General features: G+C 41.2%; 1 pseudogene; it reads left to right on the forward strand.

Moving 5' to 3' along the window:
* LOC135221818 (proline-, glutamic acid- and leucine-rich protein 1-like) overlaps positions 1-14,613 on the forward strand; it is a 119,888-nt pseudogene extending 105,275 nt beyond the window's left edge.
* The last annotated feature ends 3,542 nt before the right edge of the window (positions 14,614-18,155 follow it).

The following is an 18,155-nucleotide window of genomic DNA, read 5'->3' on the forward strand; positions in this document are numbered from 1 at the left end:
TAGCTAACCTGCATCTTATATCCACCGGCAAGCTGTCCGTATGCGTGTTATGCAATAAAGTCTCCGTCCTGATGTGGGTCCCATGAACTATTTACTCTCGGTAAATCATCTCAAGTGTTGCCAAATAACATAAATAATCCCAGCGGCGGCGAAATCCGTCCTGCTCAAAAGGGCTGATATCATCAAAAAATGCTTAGGACCGAGTTTGGTCTGCCACTGCTTGAATTACGTAGCTCTCAAGAAAAAGAAAACTTTCACCTCTCCCGAAGATCCCAGCACTGTTCTGTAAAAAGGCAATTCTTCGGCAGTAACTAGTTAAACTAGCTGGTTCGGGGAGCTAAAAGGCATTACAGCTATTGTAAGGTAATAATGGCCTTTAATGAAGTTAACTGAAACCACCTATTTAGAAAAAATAAGAAACTTTATATTGCTCATATTATTTTTGTAGAACAACTTAAAATTTAAAGTTAGAAAAAAGAAAATATAACTATTTCGTACAATCCTATTGGTATTAAGAACAATGTATAATCTGTCTGTGAGGTAAGCATCATATTTCATTGCAGAACAGGACAATAACTAATTTGGGAATAAGATATTATTTCATGCATTCCCATAAAAGACAGGTTTAAAAATCTAAAATTATATAGAAAAAAGATGTTATAGAGATTACCTTGTCAAGGTCCTTCCTAAATTTTTAATTTATATGATGCTAATTAGAATATGTATTTGCGGATTTCTGACATAGCTTACATATCTATAATTTTGTTTCTCTTGCTTGCTCACTCTTACTTGTCTCCAATTGACATCTGTGATCCACTGCATTTTACTAGTTACATAATTCGATCGGTACTACGATTAATGAAGATACAGTGAATTAATAAGAAAACTGGCTCAGAAACTGAGGATATAATCTGTTGCTATAGGGATGCGAATATCGTAAAGAAATTTTACAGTTAGAATAATGCATAGATATGCTCTAGAGTGATCATAAATACAGGAATTGGAAGTATCTAAAAAATTAACTTATCCTGTCTTGAATATTCATGTATTTTGCACTGGAATTCAAATTTAATGGTACTTTGGAAGAATTGTTAAAATTTATTTAAAATTTTTGTGAGAAAGTGATAGGATTGAACAATTTTTAGTTAATCTTTTAAGTATTTGTTACTGTGAAAGGTTTATGATTGCTTTAAACTACTATTACTGTATGTTGAATGTATTTAATTAGGTTTTGCACTTATTTTGAATATTGGTAAATTGGCTAAGTTCAGATTTGGAACTTAAAAGTCTTCTAAATCATTAAACTTTAAAATATGCCTTTATAGATGTAGATGATGATGAGCTCGCAGAAAATCCAACAATAAATGTCTCTGACAAGCCCCTAAATGAAGAAGAAAATGGTGAGAATGACGACCATATGTCATGTGAAGTAGATGAAGAAGGCATGACTGTTAAGGAAGGAGGAAGTGAAGCAGTAGCCCATGAAAATGGAGTAGATGAAGTTGGTACTGAAGGCAGTGAAGCAAGTGAAGAAGAGGCAGCTAAAACTGATGAGGGTGTACCTAAAGGAATTGAGGAAGAAGTATCTTCAGTTGATGAAGGAAGGATGTCAGAAGTTGATAAAACAGAAGTTATATGTAATAAAGAGCCTTCTGAGGATGAAGCAAATGAAAGTGGATGTAATTTGCCCAGTAAAGATGATTTTGTTAACACGAAAGAATATGAAAATGTAGGAACTACTAGGAGAAATGACAGTGGTCTGAAGGTAAGCTTTTATACTTGATTGAGTATTTTTTTAAGTCTATTACAGAGGATTCTGATTTGACTAGATGAATAATATTTTTGTATCTGTGATTTGCCATGTTTTGGAAAGTTGATGTTTTTAAAGGTCAAGTGTTTTGCCCATCCGTCAAATACATCAAAGAACAGATTAGAATCTTGCTTTAATTTTACAGTGAGGCTTTAATAGAATTAGTTAATATACGTGTCTTGAAATGGTTCATATGGCCCTCAGCTTTACTAATATTATTGTGTTAATCAGATGACTAAGTAAAGAAATATGAATTTTTGAGTCGGTAAGATCTGTATTAGCCAAACGCATGCATTTTATCTTTAGTTTTCATTGGCAGTTCCACATTTTAGAGGCAAGGAATTATAGAAAATTCAAATAAGAAAATAATTGTATTGCAGTGAAAAACTATCTCTTTGTTTTGAAGATTGGAAAGTTTGATCTTAAAACTTAAAAGCAGAATAAGTTTGTATCCTTGTGGACTTACTGAATTTATGGTCCTCACGTTATTTAAATATCATATTTTGTCTTATGTAGGTGAGAAAAAGTGAAGCCACAGAACAAAATGAAGATCAAGAACAGATGGGTAAAAGTAAAAGAAAAGCTTTGGAAGACTCTCCACATAAGAATAAAAAGAACAAGAAAAATCGTGATGTGAGTAGCAAAAAACATTTTAAAGCAGTCTTGTAGTGTTTTGCTGATTATAATAACATCATCTGCATATTTGAAGTTGGTAAATTTTCTCTTCCACCTCCAACGTTTTGGGACCTGACTTTGGTACTAAGCAGTCTCATTGTTCATATGCTGAACAAACCTTAGGTCTTAACAATAGGATATTTTCCAAGCACTAGCTGGTAACTAGTTAAAAACAATCAAAGATTGTAAGCAAGGAATCTGTGAGATCTGGGAACTCCTGTGCGTATGAGGTGATAGCTGGTCACTGACTGCGCACCGCACCACGCTCCGTGATGTGCCCAGTCTCCTTAACCGCCTTGGAGAGTAGACGCTATTGCTTATGCTCTCCTTCCAAGCCGGTTGATTTGTGCCCGTGTTTCCTTTCTTTTCACTGTGTTTGTGTGTGATTGTTTCTGTTTATTATGGATTCCACCAAGTCTTCCGGCCTCAGCAATGCATGTGTCCGGGCATTCGGGGATTTTTGTGCTCAAGGTTTCTGGCTGCTGCTATCACAGATCCTCATGCAGTAGGTGCCGAGCTAATTATTGTACGATTACTATTCCTTGCCTAGAATTCTGTTCCTGGCCTAAGTCGCAGTGGAGAGTGTTTTACAAGAAGAGGGAACATCGCAGAGTTTTGACTTTTCCTTCTTGGGAGGGTTTTTCTTCTCGGGATGATTCAACTTCTCCCTCTCCTGCGATCACTCTCCCTGTGGCTAGCTCGAGTGTGCCTGTCTCCTTCCTTTTCTTTCATCGATTCGTTGATGGAAGCATCGGGAGTACCACAGGATGATGTTATGTCAAATGTAGCCCCTCTCCCTCAGGTTCTAATTCCCTCAGGTTCTAATTCTCTGCCCCAGAGGGAGGAGGCTACACCATCTAATATCTTAATTTTAGATACGGAGTCATCCAAGATGGCAGCTGTTTGGGTGTTGCTTGGCTTCGGGGTCCACCTTCCATGGATGGGCTGTTGTCGCATTTCTTGGAGTACCCCCCACTGGCCCATGTAGCAGTCCCGCCTCCCCCAGGACTCCTCTACGTTGGCTCTCGCGTGCTGCCACCTTGCAGAGCCCCTTTATCACCATTGATGCTCACTGGGTCGTGCCTTACTGCTCTATCCTTGAGGCCATCGACCATTGCTGGTCTTAGAGATGTCGTGACATCACTCCCAGGGTCCTCTCGGCCTAGGACATCATATGTGATGGCCACTCTTCCTCCAGTTATGACATCATCGTCTTCTCTCGCTGAGCCGTCCGAGGCGTTGTTTCAAGCAGTCTTCAAGAGGCTGGACTCTGTTTTGCGAGAGAGGATTTCTGCTGTATCTATGTTTTACGAGAGAGGATTTCTGTTGTATCTATGAAAAAGAAGAGTCGTAAACGGAGGGTCTCTTCCCCGACTCCTGCTAGTAAGAGACCTTGTAGGGAGAGAAGTTTCTTTCCTTCTCCTGCTTCTCCATCACTGCCTCGCCATCTTGTCAAGGACTTTGTGGTTTCGTCATCTGCGAGTGAAACAAGTGCATCGCCTTCTGCCCCACATGTCTGTGTCTCTCCCAAGCACATCTTTGTTTGTGCAAGTGAGAGGAGTGCTTCGCCATCTGCCCCACAAGGTCGTGCTTCTTTCTCACATGTTCATGCTCGTGAGGTTGGTAGTGGAGCTAGTGGAAGGAAGGCATTCTTATCTTCGATACATGGCCGTGTATCTCCTGTACATGCAAGTTATGCATCATCGACTTTTCTTCATGGCCGTGGCTCTACCTCTCACTTGCGTGTTCATGACAGTGTGAGTGTTGAGACTAATAAGAATGTTTCTACATCTTCCGTACATGGACGTGAATAATCCTTGCATGTACGTGCTGATGATATCAGAGGTGACCCCTCATGATCTGTTCCTGTACCAGTTCGTTGGCGTAAGGACAATAAGGCGCCAATTAAAAGGTCAAAGGTTGCAGATATGAAGGTGGCTCAAGCTTCGTCTAAGGATTCTTCGCTCGATAGCTTAGACTGACAGTCGGGAACGCAAGGCTTCCCTGTCCTGTGGACATCTTTCTCGTTCTCCTAGAAGAGACCTTAATCTTAGGAGTCAATGTCCATCAGGTAGCTCTCTTCAGCAACGTTCCCTCTCTCGGGATCGTGCTCGGTTGACATCTAATGAACATGTACTTGACTTGTCGCACGTTCACATATGTGATTCCTCTTGCAAACGCATACGTGTTTTGCCTGACGTGCGTGGTTCGAGCAGGGACTGTGTACAGTGGGCCACCCGTATTCGCATTCTTCGGATTCGCAGACTCACACATTTGCGGATTTCTCTCAAGAACATATCCCCCCATTATTCGTGGAAAATTCACCTATTCGTGGTATTTTCCTATGAGACATATCCAGAAATTCCTCCCATTATTTGCAGAAAATTCGCCTATTCGTGGTGTTTTCCTTGAGAAATATCCAGAAATTCCTCCCATTATTTGGAGAAAATTTGCCTATTTGTGGTATTTTCCTATGAGAAATATCCAGAAATTCCTCCCATTATTTGGAGAAAATTTGCCTATTCATGGTATTTTCCTATGAGAAATATCCAGAAATTCCTCCCATTATTTGGAGAAAATTTGCCTATTCACAGTATTTTCCTATGAGAAATATCCAGAAATTCCTGGTTTTTTAATCAATTTCATCATGAAATGCATTTTTTGTGGTAAAACTATTTAAAAACCAAGTATAAAAATTTTTAGTGGGTTTTTCTTGAGTTTTAACTAACAAAATAGACTGTTTTCAGCCTTTTTATAGGGATTCCAACTATTTGTGGGGGGGGGAGGGGTCCTGGTATACATCCCTCGCGAATACAGGGAGACCACTGTACAAGTGTTGTTGCGGTGAAGATGTTCAAGAACCTTCGGTCTCAGGATCTTCAAGTTTTAGAGCTTACCCTCCAACCAATGATGACCAGAATGCTAGGCTTCCTGGGAAGCGTCACCAGTGTTGTTACAGGAGGAGGAGGATACTGCCTTCTTTTTTGCGTCATCAGTCATCTGTGCCGGAGTAGGAGGAGGGAGACACTCAAGAGTTTGTCTTCCTTCGCAGAGGTTATTGATCTCATTCGTGAGTTCAACAATCTTGGGTGTAGGGCACAAGGTCAGTCCTCTACCACCCTGAGGGGTATAGAGGCCTGTTTTATAGCCTTACCATTTGGGCCATTTTTGACCCCCTGCAATATGGGCAAATTGCAATGAATTGTCCAAATGTGCCATTGTCCATGCATAATAATCAATTGCATGCCATTATGCTGCACATTTCTCACTTTGAAAAAAATGTCCGTTAGACCCCCAAAACACGGGCCATTGTTGATCCATTTTTGACACCCAGCAATATGACCGAATTGCAATGAATTGCCCAAATGTAACCATATTCCATGCATAATGATCAATTGCATGCCATTAGGCTGCACATTTCTAACATTGAAGAAAAAGTCCGTTTGACTCCCAAAAACACTAAGGCCTTACCATTCAGGTAATTTTTTACCCATTTTTTACCTCGTGCAATATGGCCAGATTGCAATGAATTGTCTAAATGTGGCCCTTTTCCATGCATAATGATCAATTGCATGTCAGTAGGCTGCACATTTCTCACTTTGAAGAAAAAGTCTGACCTCAAAAAACATGTAAGGCTGCCTTACCATTTGGGCCATATTTTACCCATTTTTGACCTCCTGTAATATGGCTTAATTGCTATGAATTGTCCAAATGTGGCCATTTTCCATACATTATGATGAATTGAATACCCTTACCATTTGGCCATTTTTTACCTGCAATATGGCTGAGTTGCAATGAATTGTCCAAATGTGGCCATTTTTCATGCATAATAATCATTTGAATGCCATTAGGCTGCACATTTCTCACTTTGAAGAGTCTGTTTGATCAGTTTGACCCCAAAAAACATGTAAGGGCCATTTTTTACCCATTTTTACCCCTGCAATATGGCTGAACTGCAATGAATTGTCCAAATGTGGCCATTTGACATGTATAATGATCAATTGCATGCCATTAGGCTGCACATTTCTAAATTTGAAGAAGAATTCCATTTTACCCTCCAATATGGCTGAGCTGCAATGAATTCTCCAAATGTGTCCATTTTCCATGCACAATGATCAATTGCATGTCATTAGGATGCACAGTTCTCACCGAAGAAAATGTCTGTTTGACCCCCAAATAACACATCAGGCCACAGTGGTCCCCTCGTATTCATGGGGGATGCGTACCAGACCCCCCACAAATGTTTAGATTCCGCGAATAGTTGGAACCCCTATACAAAGGCTGAAAATGGTCTATTTTGGTAGGTAAAACTCTAGAAAAACCCACTAAAATTTTTACACCAGGTTTTTTAATAGTTTTATCAATAAAAGTACATTTTAGGATGAAATTTATTAAAAAAAAAAAACATGAATTTGTGGATATTTCTCATAGAAAAATACCGCAAATATGCCAATTTTCCGCAAATAATGCGGGGAAACATTCCCAAGAGAAATACGCGAATGTGTGAGTCTGCGAATCCGGAGAATGCGAATACGGGGGTCCACTGTAATAATAATAATAATAATAATAATAATAATAACTGTAATTCCAAAATTCATATGTGATAGTATTTAAAGAAATACAATATTAATCTTTCTGTTTTACTCTTTTAAATAAGAGTCTCTCTCTCTCTCTCTTACAGAGATGTATGCTTTTTGTACTGAACCTTGTTTTGTGTTGCCAACGAAACGTTCATGTAATCTCTCTCTCTCTCTCTCTCTCTCTCTCTCTCTCTCTCTCTCTCTCTCTCTCTCTCTCTCTCTCTCTCTCACTGAGATGAGAGAATTTCTATGGTACATGTATGTGTAATATGTTCCTTAATATTTTCAAATAATAATAATATAACTAATTACAAAATTCATATGTGATAGTATGTATTTTAAAGAAATACAATAATCTTTCCATTTCACTCTTTTGAATAAGGATAACTCTCTTTCTCTCTTGCCCCACAAGATACATATCATAGTGGTAACTCTCTTCCTCTGTTTTGGCAGGAAGTGATAGGTGTAAGTATATATCTTTAAGGGTACTATATTGCTACATTTTATATGATAAAATAATAATTTACAGTACTAATTTTCAAGTAATGTAAGGTTTAATGATATTAAGCAACAATAAAAAAATTTTCTCTCTCTCTCTCTCTCTCTCTCTCTCCTCCTTCTCTCTCTCTCATCTCTCTCTCTCTCTCTCTCTCTCTCTCTTTCTTATGTTTGTTTATTTGTTTTGTAATATGATGAATAAATGATTTACCTAATAACTGATTTTCTAAGATTAATAAATGAAATAGTGATTCCCAGTCTTTTTATTTTTTATCCACTTTGAGAAAGGATGGGTTGGGCGAGTAAATAACAGTTTTATGTAGTGTCTTACCGAACAATTATAGAGCCGTGATTTCCACGAGCGGCAGGATACTAAATTCAAATTTAGCGCGTCGGCGTCGCCAACACTGGTGGTGATGACGTCATCTCCCTCCACTTGCGGGAGAACCAGGTACAACTGCCCAGGTGAATCCAATTCTTTTCCTGCCGGCGTCCGGTGAACATCGGTGGTCGGTGCGGTTGGATGACTTTGCTTCGCTTTTTCTTGTGGATTTGATCTTCGGAATTGGTGAAGTACTCTTTTTTTGGCGTTGTTGTTATTTGCTTTTATTTAGGCGTTGCCATGTCGGATTCTAGTCCGTCGGGAGTTAGGTTTTGCATCTCAGGATGTAAAAACTAGATTATCCAAGTTAGAGTATGATTCTCACACTAAATGTGTTTAGTGTAGGGACAGGTGTTCAGCAGATCGAACATGTAACGAGTGTAGTGATTGGACTGATTCTCAATGGAAGTTTTTTAGTTCATACTCGGAGAAATTAGCTAAAGACAGAATTAGAAAAGCAGCGCTTAGGGGAAAGTAGACTTAGCTCTGCTTCTTCGTCTTGCGATGCATCTGTTCCTTCTGTTTCTCCTCAAATTGTTATGTCTCCTTTAACTACACCTCCTATTCCTCCTACTAATCCCACTTCTCCGGCTTCCCGTGTAGTTTCTTCCGACACCATTGCCAGTCTGGAATCGAGGTTAGATCAGAAATTTTCGGTACTAGCGAATACGGTTTTGCAACTTGGTAATTCAGTTAAGACGTTTTTGGAGAGCGGCTTCAGGTAAGAGTGTAGTTGAGGGTGCGTCTGTCTGTCCTGACACGTCTCCTAGACAAAGGTCACTGTCCAGCTCCCCCGCACCGGGGAGAAGACATACCGGAAGTCCAAGGGAGTCGATCGGGATTTGCCCACAGACAGGCGCCTCTCTTGTTGAGCCTGTTGCGCCTCAACAGGGCTCGGTTAAGCGTTGGAAAGGTGTTGCGGTCAGACGCCTTTCAAATGATTCAAGCGATTCGTCTCCGGTCGCGCGGCGCTCTTGGCGAGATTCGCCCGTTTCGCGTCCCTTAAAGAGGCGTTCAGGCGCCGATTCTTCGCCTCCTCCATCAAGCGGTATAAGGAGCCTGAGAGTAGGGTTGCGCCTCGGCCGTTAGCGGCTCGTTCGTCGCCTCAATCTGTGCCTTTTTTGGCTCCATCTACTAGTAGAGATTGTGGTTTTAGCGCTGTAGCTAGCAGTTCTAAGGGTGTTTCTTAGGCGCTTTTCGTCTGTTACGCCTGATGCGCCTGTTTCGCCTCGAATTTCGGCGGCCTCCGAGCGAGGCGCAAGTAGTTTTTTCCGCCTCCTGCTGAACATTTAGGCTCTTCCAAGCCTACGTTAACTGTTTTTGATTCGTCTCTGCGCCTTTGCGCAAGCAGTTAGAGATGTTAACCAACTGGATGAATGAGTCCAAGGGTGGTTCGAAACCTTCAGATCCGGTTGTTGTAGTTCCGTCTACTTCTTCGGCGGTATCGGAGAATGAAGAAGAAGTAGAGGAGGAGGATTCACATCACCTCTCGTGTTATTCACGCCTCCTTAGATTTCTTCTGGTATCTTATCCAGATTATTTTGAGAAAGCGGCTCCGCGCTCCCCAACGTTCGACTTTTTTTGATGAGGAGGAAAACTTCAGACCCTCTCCTCCCAAAACTTGTTCTATCTAAAGCGGTTAGACATTCGTTGAAAGAGACGGAGAAATGGATGTCTATATGAAAAGAGACTTAGGGCGCAAAGGCTCTTTTTTGTGGGCTTACCCTCCCTCTAAGTTGCTTCGTAAGAGGTATAGGTTTTATGTAACTGGGAAGCTCCTTCTCTGGGAGTTTTCTGGCCTCCTCCCAGGGAGGGAACTTCTCCAGTTTTATTAAATCGACTCCTCTAGAAGATCTGCTTTCGCCGCAGCGAAAGTTTTCTTTACAGCGCCTGAGTTGGACCACGTTGTAAAGAATCAATTTAAACTTTGGAAGTCTTTAGCTTCCTTGATTGGACTATTGGCGCTTTAGCGCCAAGATCGAAGACTGTCCTTCTCTTTCTCAGGAGTTAGCGGAGGATTGGATTGGTGTTCTGTCCTGTGCGGAAAAACAAATCATTAGGGATTGGATTGTGATGAGTTAGCTTCGCTCATCGCCTTTGGTACCCTTAAGAAAAGGCAACTTTTGGTGCTCCCCCTTTGCTTCTAAAAGGGTTACGTCCCAACAGAAGTCTGCTCTCTTGTTTTTGCTCCTTTTGTGAAAGATAACCTCTTTCCAGACGATGTAGTGTTGTCAATTTCTTCTGCACTAGATAAGAAATCTACTTCGGTTTATTTTACTGGCACAGTCTACTAAGAGACCTAAAGCTCCTGTGGAGACTGTTCCTTCGGTTTCTCCTCTGGCCCAAGCGCCTTTTCGAGGGAGAAAAAAAACCCAAGCGCTTCTTTCGGCCGAAGTCGAATTTGCGACCTCAGTCTAAGGCCTCGGCAAGGTTAACAAACCTTCCAAATGAAAGCTCGGTTCTTCATGCACCAGTGGAGCCAGGCTGGCTCTGTTTTGGGAGGAATGGGAAAAACAGAGGAGCAGAAGCTGGGTAGTGCTAAGTACTCAAGTTCGGCTATCGTATTCCTCTCGTTTCACCTCCTCGCTCTCACCTGTTGCCAATTCCATTCCAGGCATACTCTCCGGGCTCAGACATATTTCTGGCGCTAGCCGCAGAAGTGGAAGCGCTTGTTCTCAAAGAAGCGATAGAACAGATAGAAGGGATTTTCCTCCAGGCTTTTACAATCGCCTTTTTGTAGTTCCCAAGTCATCAGGGGGCTGGAGGCCGGTTTTGGATGTGAGCGCCCTGACTTGCATGTCCAGAAAACAAATTTCATATGGAGACCACTCGGTCGGTTCTGGAGTCCATCAGACAGGGGGATTGGATGGTCTCTCTGGACATGCAAGACGCTTATTTTCACATTCCGATACATCGCGAATCTCGGAAGTACCTGAGTTCATGTTCGAAGGCAAGGTGTTTCAGTTTCGGGCGCTTTGCTTCGGACTAGCGACCTCCGCCTCTCAAGTTTTCACCAGGGTTTCGATCCCGATAGGAAGCTGGCTGCACATATTAGGGATAGAATCTCCCTCTATCTGGACGATTGGCTTCTCCGGTCGGAATCAGAGAGTCGGTGCATGAAGGACCTTGGAACAACTCTGGATCTTGCCAAAAGTTAGGATTCTGTCAACAAACAGAAGTCCCAGTTGGTTCCATCTCAGAGCATCCTTTATTTGGGGATGATTCTGAATGCTCAAGTTTTTCGGGCTTTCTGTCCCCCGAAGAGGGTTCAAGGCTGTCTGGAGACAGTTCAGGAGTTCTTGGACAAAAGGTAAGTTCTGCCAATCAGTGGATGAGGCTCCTGGGCAAATTGACGTCAGTGGAGAAATTTGTGACGTTGGGAAGACTGCACATGAGACCTCTGCAGTTTTTCCTTACTTGAGAGCCTCTTGGTGCAGGAAGACACAACCAGACTCGATACCTTTCCTGTCACAGATCAAATAAAAGAGGACCTAAGGTGGTGGCTCTCTCGAGCAAGGTTGGAAGAAGGGTTAGATTTACGACCCATCCTCCCGAACCTACAGTTCTTTTCCGACGCATTGGCACAGGTTGGGAGCCCTACTGGGAAATCAACGAACTTCAGGAGCTTGGTCGGAGAAGGCGAAGAAAGTTCCACCATAAATGTAAAGTGGAACTGTTAGCAATTTTCCTGGGGCTCAGACAGTTTCGGAGCTTAGTAGAAGGTCGAGTAGTGGCAGTGCACTCCGACAACCCTCCACGGTCTCTCTCGTACGTGCGGAAACAGGGTGGGGGACTCAGTCTTTCTCTCTATACGAAGTAGCCAAGGATCTCCTCCTGTGGTCAACGAAGCGAAGGTTCAGCTAGTCCCGAGATTTGTTCCGGGAAAGATGAACGTCCTGGCGGACGAGTTAAGTCGTCAACAGCAAGTGTTACCTCTGGAGTGGACTTTGGACAACAAGATTTGTCAGAAACTTTGGCACCTTTGGGACGACCGTCAATAGACCTGTTCGCGACATCAAGGAACAACCGTCTTCCTCTCTTTTGTTCTCCAGTCCCAGATCCTCTAGCTTGGTCGGTGGACGCAATCTGTTGGATTGGTCGGGTCTGGAAGCTTATGCATTCCCTCCGTTCGGTCTAATAAGAGAGGTGCTGAACAAGTTCATGTCGCACACCAATGTAACACTAACGTTAATCGCTCCCTTTTGGCCCAGGAAAGAGTGGTTCCCGGACCTTCTCCGAGTTGTTAGTAGACTTCCCAGACTTCTTCCTCCAGAGAAGTGGCTTCTCAAACAACCTCACTTCAAGAGGTTCCACCAAAACTTGTCCGCTCTAGCTCTGACAGGTTCAGACTGTCCGGAATCTTTCAGAGCGAAAGGATTTTCAAGAAGAGCTGCAGAAGCTATCGCTCGTTGTAGGAGAGTCTTCTAACAAACTCTATCAAGGGTAAGTGGAGAATCTTCAGAGTGGTGTAGAAGTGCTAAAGTCTCTACTTCTGCGACCTCTTAACAGAAAATAGCAGATTTTCTTCTATTTCTTAGGAACTCTAAGAAACTGGCTCCTTCGACGATCAGAGGATATAGAGCCATGCTCTCTTCGGTTTTTCGACATCGAGGTTTGGATATTTCCTCCAATTCAGATCTGTCGGACCTCATTAGGTCTTTCGAAACCACTAAGCTCCCGCAAGATACAGTGGCTTGGAACTTAGATGTGGTGCTTAAGTTTCCTCATGGGGCCACCGTTTGAGCCTTTGAAGTCGGCTTCACTCAGGAACTTGACTAAGAAGGCACTTTTTCTTATTGCACTAGCTTCTGCTAAGCGTGTCAGCGAATTGCACGCTATAGACAAAAGAGTCGGTTTCTCTCAAGGCAATGCTGTATTTTCGGTATCTTTGTACCTTTCTAGCCAAAAATGAGAATCCTTCTAATCCTTGGCCGAGGAGTTTTGTGGTAAGGAACTTATCTGATTTGGTTGGACATGAGGAGGAAGAAAGGCTCTTATGTCCAGTCAGGCTATTAAGCAGTATCTGTTTGCCACTAAGGGTATTAGAGGACAATCTTCTAAGCTCTGGACCTCGGTTCAAAATCCCTCTCGTCCTCTTTCTAAGAATGCTATATAGTTCTTTATTAGAGAGCTTATCAGGGAAGCTCACTCGCAGTCCGAGAACGACAATCTTTCCGTTCTGAGAGTTAAAGCTCACGAGGTTAGAGCAGTGGCAACTTCTTTAGCATTCAGAAAGAATTTATCTTTAGCTTCGATTCTTCAGAGCACGTTCTGGAGATCGAATTCGGTTTTTTGCGAGTCATTATCTCAAAGAGATAGAAACGGTTTTCGAGAATTGTAAAACGTTAGGTCCTGTGGCGGTTTCTGGCATGGTGTTGGGAGAAACGGCACAGGGGTCGTCACCTCTATGCTAACTTTTCACCTTGAATAGGTTGTCGAGTTCAAGGGAAGCTGGGGGTACTGAGTACCTGGGATACTCACCAGTCTGTTAGGTCAGATTTTGCTACAATGGTTGGGTATATATGTTTTTTAATCATGGTGGTTTTGGTGACAAAAATTGTTTTGTATGATTGAATTTCTGGTCGTAGCCCAGGGCAAGGGCAATCTTTGTTGTTACTATCCTCCGTCAGTCAGCCTTGACTCGCTTGAACTACGGAAGGATTCCACTCCTGTAGAGGCTAACTTTGGTCAAATTCCAATTCCTCTACAATAGTAATAAGAGCACCGACCAGAGGCAGTAACAGTCTGCTGTAGCTCTCTTACAAGGTAAGGTACAACAGACACCTTGAGTGTTTACTGGTATTGCAATAAATGTAACCATTTAAAAATACTAGTGGTCCACTGAATCCCACCTTCCCAGAAATGTGTAATCAGCTCTATAATTGTTCGGTAAGACACTACAATAAAAATGAAATTTTCATTATTAAAATGAAGTTTTATTGTATACTTACCGAACAATTATGATTATACCCACCCTCCTCCCCTTAGGTGGACGGACGGGCAGAAAGAATTGGATTCACCTGGGCAGTTGTACCTGGTTCTCCCGCGAGTGGAGGGAGATGACGTCATCACCACCAGTGTTGGCGACGCCGACGCGCTAAATTTGAATTTAGTATCCTGCCGCTCGTGGAAATCACGGCTCTATAATTGTTCGGTAAGTATACAATAAAACTTCATTTTAATAATGAAAATTTCATTTTGATATAGTACTGGCAGAGGGGAAGGAGTTGGAGTCGTAAGGAGTTACTTCTATATGTCTCAGAAATAATTCATATTTTCACTCTTGATGGTCAGATATATGATGTTGTGGATTCTCTCTCTCTCTCTCTCTCTCTCTCTCTCTCTCTCTCTCTCTCTCTCTCTCTCTCTCTCTCTCTCTCTCTCTCTCTCTCTCTCTGTGTTTTATTGGCTGTAAGTATATTTTTAATGGTAAAATGTTTAAGATGACGCAAACTTGATTATGTATTCTTAATTTAAGTATAATTTAAAAGAGAAACTTGTTAGGAGCTTATCACTTGAATGGTAAATTTCTTTCAGAATTCCAAGTCTGGTCCAAGTTTAGAAGAGATGTTGAGCTGCTTTGTGGATGCAGATCCTGATGAATAGTAATAGATTGTAATAGCCTGTGTATGCTGTTTTAGTTTGTAAATAAATGTTAAAATCTTTAAGTATTGTATATTTTATTGATACCAATGAGTTCGTAGCATATGCAAGGAATTGCATCATCAAGACATTGTAATGAATGTGAATGATCCTTTAGTTAAATATGCTTGAGTATTCATAGATTTTCAACATCTGACATAGTACACTATTTCACTTTTCCTACCCTGTAGAGCTAGGAACAGTGTAAAATGTGAGAAGGTATGACTTGAATAATATGTACTGTAACTATGAAAGAAAGTGCATATTTCAGAGGAAAACTATTTGACCTAGGATACCAACATTTATAAACAACTAAACACAATTTTGTTGCGATTTTCATGGTACTGATTAAGTTTTTTTTTTTTTCCAATTTCCTGAATTTGTCAGTTACAGGTTTTACCACTGCCAATATGCTCTTTCAAGTACAGTAGACTGATTGCCAAATTAGTATAACTCTCATGGCATTCAAGAGGTGATCTAAGCATGTTTCTCCTGTTAACTCTTTTTATGTGGTATGACCAATTTATAGTGGTATCCTTTAAACAATTCACATTATCATACATTTTCACCCTAACTTATCTCCTTGATTATGGCTCTTAATTATGTATCATATTATGTAATGGTATTCAGTGTACTTTTTTGTTTTGAATTATCATGTTAACTTTTAAAAGCTGCATTTGTTGAGTGATACCTTTTAGGCTATCTTTGGAGACTGCTCTATTCCTATGCCAAGGTTAGTAGAACTGCCAAACATGGATCCTCTTAGAAGTTCTATACAACCTAATCAAAGGGGCAGTGAAGATGGTATACTCTGGTGGATTCTGAGTCAATTGAGGACAGCCAGATTATTCAGTCGGCCCTTCCATTCATTTGAGTTATAAACCTTGGAGCTACTAAATAAGACAGAACCATTATCATCCTAGCATGAGGATTTGGTTCGCTTTCAACTATGTCAACCATGAGAGGATTGTCTTCACACACAAATTAGGATCGCTAAAGTTAGAAACATGTCAACTTAGACTTGGGTGGGAAAAAATGCATGTGGATCAAAGATGCTTTTGCAGTAGTGCAGAGACAGAAGACATGGTCCCTGATCATCTAAGATTTTACCACCTAGTGTTGTTCATATAAAGCAAGGACTTGAGAAACATGGCTACAATTACATATGTAGTAACCAGTATTCCAAGACCCATGTAGACCAGCCGACAATTAGCTATTGAAAAGCTAACCATCTAAATCCCAGTCATCCATTGCAGTCTCCTGTTCAGTATTCCAGGACACTGAATATTTGTAAATAATTTAAGTGCTCTCAATTCCTACCCTAACTTCAGGAATTTAGCAGACAGATTTTCTTCTCAAACTGGATCCCATTTAACTGGCCTCATCATCAGTAGGTCTCTATGACATACACTTTCAATTCTTTTTTTATCTAATAAGGGATGGATGGATTATGAAATTTAGGGACAAGCCCAAGCACTGGGACCTATTTTGGCCATTCAGCACCGTAGTGGAATGAAATAAATAACTTGATGATTAATGAAATGTAAATGAAGTTGATGATAAGCTAAAAGGAATGAAGCCTAAAAAAAAAACCAATTCCCATTTCAAAAAATATATATATATATAATAATATATATATATATATATATATATATATATATATATATAAAGATATAAGCCACAAAGGAAAAATAAACGAAGGAGGATCTGCGAGACCTTCGAAGTTAAACGTCCTTTACTGAGCAGAAACATCTTTATTTATGGATTTATCACATTCCTAACTTTCGTGATTCAGTTATACACACACACACACACACATATATATATATATATATATATATATATATATATATATATATATATATATATATATATATATATATATACTGTGTATATATATATATATATTGTTACGTATGAGCCCGGCCTTGAAAGAGGCTCCGATACGTAAACAGAAATAGTTGAGGGAAAACAAAGTGAATTGCTTGAAATTACCGTAAAAAAGGATTTGAAGTGAACATTTACTCTAGAGGAAAGGTTGCCAGAAACTCAGCTAATTACTTTACAGCTATTTATTTACAAGAGGCTTCTTAACAGCCAAGGTTAAGTAAATGCAACTGGTCCCCACATGGACTAATAATATCTCTCAAGTGAATGATTGCTGGCGCAAAATGAAATTCACGTAATAAAGCTGGCTTCGAAATCTTGCGGTAATGCAACACTTGTGGGCGGACAGACTTGACACATGACTCAGGGAATCAAGAAAAAAAAGGACTTCTTGCACAAGTTACGATTATTCAGTTCTCTAACACTGGGGCAAAGGAACTCTAATGTTTCACTGAGGTATGCACTGAAGACTTAGTCTTTAACAAGTCACAAGGGGGAGCACGTGGCCCGATGAGGACAAAGGGCTTTTGATGTAGGAGGGATAAAAGTGAGACTTGAAAATAAAATTAGCAAGAGTCGTATGGTAGTAAAAGGTGCTGGTTTGGAGTTTACACTTTAAACGTACCTGGATGCTATGTTCAGTGGACCCTTTGTGGAAAAATGCGGCGTCCGGCTTGGTCTCAGATTTGGGCGCGCCAATAACGCCGTTAGGCTTAAGTGGGAGGCTGGTGGTTGGACATCCGTCCGAGGTCACGACTGCAGTCGACTGAGAGAGATGCTGGTTCTCACTTAATTACTTGGGGCTTCCATACATCGCCTCGGGCACTGCCTGAAAGTGATAAACACCCAGCCAGCAAATTGGGAAGGAAAATAGGTCTTATTGTAGAAGTCCCTAAAATCTATCTCGAGGCCTAGCTACTCTTGTGACTTGCCTATCTTACCATAAGCTTCCGTCAGACCGGAAATTCCTTCCTACGACGTGCTCTCTCTCAAAATCAGTTGCTTTAGGAGGAAACATGGCTCCTCATTCATAACTCTAATTAATTAAAAACTGCTGGGAAGGCGAGGCGTTCAATAAACGTAGCAGCTCCCCCTGTTAAGAAGGCATTCACTCCCTTTTGGGCGTGAAGGCCTTGGCTTAAGTAAGTTGATCGTCTCGACTACCCAGTTCTCCTACTCTAACTTGAAGTTTTTAGAGCAGCGATACAGCTAACTACAGTGACCTACCTAACTTATAGGTGGAGATGCTAAGTGTACTAACTTAATGGAGTAATGTAGTCTAGCCTAAGTGATAATTACGGGTTGTCTGTGACGACAGTCTACTCTACCCCTAGATAAGGTTACTTGAACATTCTACTTGCTACTACCCTAATGCCCTGGTACTAATTCATTAGCCTAACCTACTCATTACAGTTAATTAGAGACACAATCATTCCAGAGTGTGGTATGCACAGCAGCGGTTCCTTGACTGAATTGTTAAAATACATGAGATGAGGTAATGATGCGTGAGGATGATGAGTGGTTAGTAGAGTACCAGGATGGAAATGTAATGAGGTAATTATATTTAAGTGAGGGTTAGTATTACAATTGCTAGGGGTTAGAGGGTTAGTTTACTGGCAGAGATCAGGCTGGCTACCTTCTCTGGGTAGGTGCCAGGATCACTCTGCAAATGAATGTGACA

Source organism: Macrobrachium nipponense, chromosome 3, assembly GCF_015104395.2.
Source record: "Macrobrachium nipponense isolate FS-2020 chromosome 3, ASM1510439v2, whole genome shotgun sequence".
Classification (NCBI taxonomy): Eukaryota; Metazoa; Arthropoda; class Malacostraca; order Decapoda; family Palaemonidae; genus Macrobrachium; species Macrobrachium nipponense.